This window comes from Limulus polyphemus, unplaced genomic scaffold (assembly GCF_000517525.1).
Source record: "Limulus polyphemus unplaced genomic scaffold, Limulus_polyphemus-2.1.2 Scaffold279, whole genome shotgun sequence".
NCBI lineage: Eukaryota > Metazoa > Arthropoda > Merostomata > Xiphosura > Limulidae > Limulus > Limulus polyphemus.
The window spans coordinates 707,832-715,428 of NW_013665889.1; positions in this window are offsets into that span (position 1 = coordinate 707,832).

Genomic DNA, 7,597 nt, shown 5'->3' on the forward strand with positions numbered 1-7,597 from the left:
ACCCCCACAAAAACAACACACTGGAGTCTGCTTTGTGCAGTCCTTGACATTATGACTATCGACACAAGTAGCACAACGAACATTACTGCGGCACACGTTCGCTGTATGACCGTAACGTTGGCACTTATAGCACCTTGTAGAGGGGGGGGGGATAAATTCCCGTAGAGGAAACGACAAAAAGCCGAGGTGGACTCTCTGAGGGAGGGTCTTAAATGAAAACTGAAGTATCATGGAACCTATAGGTTTTTTAAGTTTTAGTTTCTTGTTTTATCTAGTCATCCTAGTTGCCTTTATAACCCCCTCTATAGTTGTACAGTCCTCCTCAGTAATGTCGAGGTGGACTCCATGAATGATACCCCTAACAGAAGGTGGGGGGTACGTCTTGAATCTGGGATCGTATTTTATATCCACAGATGGTTTTTGTGCTAGACAATAGTCTTGAATGTGAATAGGAACAAATGATCTTTAGACGATCCGTTTGAAGTTGGATTTTGTCAGTGGGTCCAATGATATCATTAAGGGCTCTACTTAAGAGCATTGGATTGACCTTCGCAATATTGACGTCCGGCGATGTTACAAAAACTATTTGTTTTCTATCTGGAGTTGACTTTTTGTGTCCGATGGATTCGACACTTGATCCTGAATCGGATCTCACTCGTTTGCCGGCACAATCTCTATCAAATTCCATGTCGTGCGACACGCTAACTGGGCCAGAAGTGACCGACCCATTCACCCATCGTCGAGGGTCGTCCACGTCCTTTCCTTCTCTCTCAGTATGACTGCTAGCCCGTTCACTTTTTCGTGTCCATTGTTCCACTCCTATGAGTAATAATTCACTATCTCCCGGAATTGGATTAGAGTATAATAAACTTTACACATTCTATAGGCTACACTAACGTGACGTTTAAGCGGTTCGTTTAATTATTATAGTTGATGTATGTTTTTTGGGGGGTGGTTAATGAAAGTGTTCCAAAACGCGACATTAATTTCTTGACAACTTAATAGTTTTGCAGATGATTCAGTATGAATTTATAAGAAAAATTCTGATAATGAAATTATAAAAAATAAATAATGGTTTAAAATTTATGAAGAAGTTGTATAGTATAGTGGTATAGCTTGGAATCATATTATAGATTTAATTGTAAATAACAAATCAGTATTAATGAAAACAACCTTAAAAGTGTTGCAATATATCAATGAAATGGGCTTAGTATTTAATGCGCTTGACTTGTAATCAGTTAGTCGCAGGATCGCAATTGCACTAAACATGCTCACCCTTTCGCCCATGGAGGTTTTGTAATGTGACAGTCAAACCCACTATTTGTTGGTAAAATAATAAAACAAAAATTGGCGGTGAGTGCTGCCGGCAGGTTGCCTCCCCTCTGGCCAGCTGTTCAAAATTAGGAAGGCGGCAGATAGCCTAAGTAGTTTTGCCATAAGCAAAACTAATTTATTTACATGAAAAATACCTATTGTGGCTGATTTGATTTTGTCTTTAAACATGGTATAACCTGCTGGACAGGTACATATTTAACTAACTAAATTAAGAGTTGTAATATTGTTACAAGAATATTACAAAATGTATATTAGTATTAATTTTTTAATTATAAAAATGGATGAATATGATATTTACGTGTTCTTTTTTGCATATGATGAAATTTCAAATAAAGCATAACATTGAACTAAACAGGTCAGGAAGAGGCTCTAGAATGATACCCCACTCTAATCTGGGGCAGTAACCACAACCACAAAGTGAAAATTATAATTATGAAATAGAGAAACCTCTAAACTAAAAACCAATTATGATGAAACTGAAACTGTCTTCTTGTTGGGATAATAAGATAATAGACAATGACTTGAAATTAATGCTCACAGGCTTCCTACACATAGGAATCTACTGATGTTGTCACTGAAAGATGGTAGAAGAAACTAGAATAAATCCCATTTGACAGCATATCTGTCAAGTCTGAACCCAATTCAAAATTATTTTTTAGCTTTTGGCCTATTTAAAACATCATTTTGGAAGCCGATGTCAACAAACAGCGGAGTGTTTGTTTGTTGTGAATTTCGCGCAAAGCTACACGAGAGTTATCTGCGCTAGCCATCCCTAATTTAGCAGTGTAAGATTAGAGGAAAGGCAGCTACTCATCACCACCCACCGCCAACACTTTGGCTACTCTTCTATCAATGAATAGTGGGATTGACCGTCACTTATAACGCCCTCACGACTGAAAGGGTGAGCATGTTTGGTGGGACGTAGATTCTAACCCGCGACCCTCAGATTACGAGTCGATCGTCCTAACCACCTGGCCATGCCGGGCCCAACAGCGGATTTGTGTGGAAATTGGGTTAAAATATACATTAAAAAAGACTGCCACTTTATATTCTTTACAGAAACTTTCTAAAACGGAAATTGTAGTGTTAATTTTAAAAAGTCACAATTGACGATGTATGAAATAATTCCATAGATGTCACGGGAACTGAAATATCATTCTTATAAATGCGATTAATCCTCAGCATATCAGAATTACTTTAGTTGCTCATATTAACTATTACACCGAGTATAAAAGAAATTCACACCTTTCTTGTTTGGTTCTTATACTTTGGTCTTAGAAAATAAACACTTCTCTATAATCATGTCTAATTTTAGAGTATATTTAACATAACATAATGATTTGAGACAACATTGAACCTATTGGTCCATCTCGGCTGTTCCACTCTCTAAACTAAACTAAAATAATTTAAAAAATCGTAATCTAGCTCTTATCATTCATGTACTTATCAAGCTTTTTCTTAAACTCACATAAAATTACTGCCTCTACAACACCTGAAGGCAACCCATTTCAAAGGCCAACCAGCCTGTTAGAAAAAAGAAACTACCTTAGCTGAAGATGACTCCTACCTTGCCAAAATTCATATTTGTGTCCCCTAGTCCTAATATTCTCATTGTTAAATATGAAAAAAGATTATGCATCAACACTATCAATTCCCTTTAGAATCTTAAACACCCCATCTTAACATTTTCTTTACCCTTAGTGTATTTAAAGAAATCCTTACTGTTAATTTTTACATTTTCAGCCAACCTTTTCTCATATATCCATTTTGATGTCCTAATTTCCTGTTTCGCCAACTTTCTTGATCTTCTATAATTTTCTAAATTTCATGTCATACCAGTCAATTTGAATTTATGATGCTTTAATTTCATCTCTTAAACTCTTCGTGAACCAACCTGGTTTTTTTACCTTGAATATCTAAAAATTTATCATTAAAAAAATTTCCACATCTCATCACTTCATCAAAAATTATAATCATCAAAGGCACAAAAAGTAATGCATGGAATGAAAGAAATGCTCAAAGACGACAACACTTAGAAAGAGAACAGCTCAACTAAAAGAGGTATTTTTGGCAAGGTTAATGGCATACCTTTAATGAAAACAATTCGAAAAAAAAGGAGACATTACTAACAATATTGTATGCAACTGTCTTCCCACAACTGGTTGTAGACAGTGAAAGGCAGTAGGAGTTGAGACGTTGTGGACGTAAGCATTCAACTCCATACCCTTATCTGATTTTCCATTTTTGCTGGCTAGTTTAACATCAGAGTTTGGATTTTGTCTGTAGATGGGATATTTCCAACGCATTTGGGAGCTATTACCACAGGCATTATCCTTTACGACTTATAGGTGACAACTAGGATTGACAATGGATTATTTACTAAAATCTTAATGCTTATTTCATATTAAGATCATTATTGTTTTATAGTGCTGACTTTAATCGCCTATTAACAATTAATGTAATTGATGGTATTGGAGCTATTTATTTCATTATATCTTGATAAAAGAGTTAGCACAAAGGATCACATATAAAGTGTAATAAACTTAAAATGAGACCCAAAACTCGAGCGCTTTCGAATAGTTGACTATTCTTCTTCTTTGTTCTCCTGTTTTGGGTCTTATTTTAACTTTATTTCATTATATCTATATACACACAACTTATTTCACATTTGAACGACGCAGAGTATTATTCACACACCTTTCGTTCTGACATAAGATGTGACAACCTTGGAACTGCGAACAGAGATACGTGATTAAAGTTGAACAGTCCTTTATTAATGTGTTACTAATATGGTTAGTTTGTTTCAGAATTTTCGCACAGACTTATACAAGGTACTACCTGCAAATAGCCGTTCTTAACTTTGAAATGACAGACAATGGGGAATGCGTGTGTGTGACGAGCTAGTGAGATTTGACCGTCACTTTTATAACGAACTTGTGGCCCCAAAGTGTGTTTTTTCAGGAATGAGCCGCACAACAGGAATCCTCATTCTCACAGTCCGGTATGCTAACCACTAGACCCGTTTGGGAGAAAAAAAGAGATTAAAAGGTAGCCAAATTGTCAGGAGGGCTGTTGGCTTTGATAAGATTACAGTTAGTGAATATATTTCGATTTTGCTTATAACTTACTTCATACAAGTTTGGGTTTGCACGTACATACGCTTTAAGCATATTTTTTAATTTAATGTCTGTAGTGCATATCGGTTGTTTGTGGAATTTTGCGCAAAGCTGAGTAGCTATCTGTCCCTAAATTTGAAGTGAAAGACTAGAGAGGTTGCAGCTAGTTAATATCACCCACTGCCAACTCGTGAGTTACTCTAATGGAATAGTGGTGTTTAAGTATCATTAAAATATAACGCACCCACGCTCCCAAAGTGCGAAGCGCGATATATTTTTTTTGTCGGAAACGAGACTCGTCCCACTGAAACTCGGATCCGCTAACCATTAGGCTGTAATAGGCCCGCATGTTAGATTTTTCTGTTAGTAACTGTCCCTTAAGCCTAAGTGAATACTTATTTGTTGATTTCAACAAAGATCTGAATTGTAGGATGAAATAAAAAGGAAAAGCATAATATGAAATAAATAACTGTTAAATTATGCATATACGAACTTTTTTAAGTTCAATGGTATATTACCCATGGTCCAACTGATTAAAGTTAACATGAATGCATTTCTAAAATAAAACAAAATTAATGAAAAAAGATCATCTAAAAGATTATTGAATGAAATTTGTTCAAAATAAATGAAATGGTTGGCACAAATAAACAGTACCATAATATTAGGCGTTGCAAAATCTTCACTGGTACATTAACGGCCATATTCAGCTTATATAGTACTCACGGTATCATATAAATTATTACACAAAACACAATGAATAGTACCTGGAATACGGAAACTGTAAATCTTGGTTTGATCTGTATAGTTGCAATTGATGAAGTGATATTGTCTAGTGAGATCCACCTGGGCAAAAACATCCAGGAGAAAGGAACAAAGCAGTTCACACATCCCTCACCTTTTCTTACGGCTCGAGGTGTTCAGTCGCTTTGGTGATGTGGGCTTCCGTTTTGCCAGGGTAGACTGCACATTATGAAGTAACTTAATCAATTTATGAGATGCTTCTCTGGATGAAATACCTTACTAAATTTTAAGGCAAATCTGAAGATGAAAAGGTTGGAAAGAAGAACTGGACTTCCACCATGACATCAGGAATCCCATCTGTTCTGCATCCTGTAGGAGCATAGGAGTGTGGTCTCTGGAGTGTCAATGGGGGGAAGCAAGTAGGAGCCAGTTATCCCTAGACGGAATAGTGCAAAGACTCGTTGAGTGAATATGTTGGGCAAGAGTTGGTACTCTGCAACAGAACACTTATAGAGAAGAGGCTAGTCCGAATGGTAGGGCCTCAAACTTGAAACTCGACATAGAGCAATAAATAAATATCGACAAAGTGAGCACTGTGGGTTGAAACACAGAATTATAGATTACGATGAGAAATTGAGGTTTCTAGAATCACAAACGTAGTAAAAGAGCCAAAGCACAGCCCTTTGAATGGGAAATATATGAACCCAACAGTGATGTAATAAAGCAAATATTTCAAATCCCACAATGACGAAAAATGTGTATGATAAGGTGCAAAGTTAACATAGATGAAAAACAGTCAGATAGAACAATGAATTATATATTACTAGTAGTAATTATATGTAATTTATAAACTATCGAAACATACCCAGTTAACAAAGGACTGATAAATATCAAATGGACAAAACATCGAAATTTATCTAGTCCACAAGTATGTAACAATAATAATAATGAACGTGCTAACCAACGAAAATTACCTATAAAACACATTAACGATCAATATCTATGTTACCAGTCACCGAAAGTAACTTAGATGACAAAGAACATATAACTGAATCCTACACTGATGAAAATTAGGATGGTAAGACATAGTGAACAATGACGAAAAATAAATTATTCAAACAGAACAATGATATACAGCAGATCCTCGATTAACGGGCACCTCGAAACAACAGGAACCGCGCCATTAAGGGCAGCCCTTTTCAGTCTCTTTCTTTTTATACTATTTGTAACCAAAACAAGTCCTGCATAAATGGGCATCCCGATATTCCGGATGAAGGGCAGTGTTTTTAGGCTTGTTCCCTAAGCAGACACTCGATAAAGTGGGCAGTTATCTTTGTATGTCTGTACAGTATACTGCTAAATTCCAAAGATCCCATAAGGATGACCAGTATCCAAATATATGTGATGTTTATTGGATTGGCTCTGAACTATATACTGTAATAAACGTTTTCATAGATTTAAAGTGCAATCTTATTACTCTGGGGAATTCTCGTTGAAAACACCGTAGGATACATAAGATAAATTTCGCATCTTGTTCTCGGAGCAGGGGTCAAGTTGTCAAGTCGGCTTATTTCTGTGCATGTGAGTATTGTATTACGGTGTCAAGTATGCAGTTGAATGACACAAACGATGATTTGTTGCTTTATGTTCAGCAGATTTCTACTTCAGTTGGTGACAGTAAAATATACACAGAAAATAAATGTGAAATGCTTAGCAGTTCAAACTCTGAAGAGAAGTATTTGAAATTTTATGACCAATAATAAAGAAAAAAGGGCATAGGTAATTCACCTCCTGTTGACAGCACTCTATGTCATGGTAATGTGCAACTCATGAACACCCGTGTCCTGCATACACCAAATAAAATGGGGGGGGGGCCTAAAAATTCAGAAATTTAGTACAGTAAATATGGAATCCAGCTTTGCGTGGCTCATTTTTGATAAAGGGCATTTGGATGCAGTTAGAAGGGTGCCCTTAATTAATGTCGAGATTCTACTGTATATGTTACTAGTATTAATGATATGCAAGGAACAAACTAACTAAACAGAACCTCGTTAACAAAAAACTTATAAATATGAAATGGACAAACCATCTAAATGTACCTAGTCCACGAAGAATGTAATAACATTGAACGTGTAAACCAACAAAAATTACCTAGAAAATACATTAATAAACAATATCTAACCTACAATCCCTCTAAATCAATCTAGACGACAAAGGACACTAAATTAAATCTTACACTGACGAAAATGGGGATGAGAAGACACGTAGAGAACAATAATGAAAACAAATTACTCAAATAGAACAACGAATTAGATGTTACTAGTAGTAATGATATGTAACTGATGCACAATCTAAACACACCTAGTTAAAGTACTTATTAATAACGAACTAACAAAACCATGAAA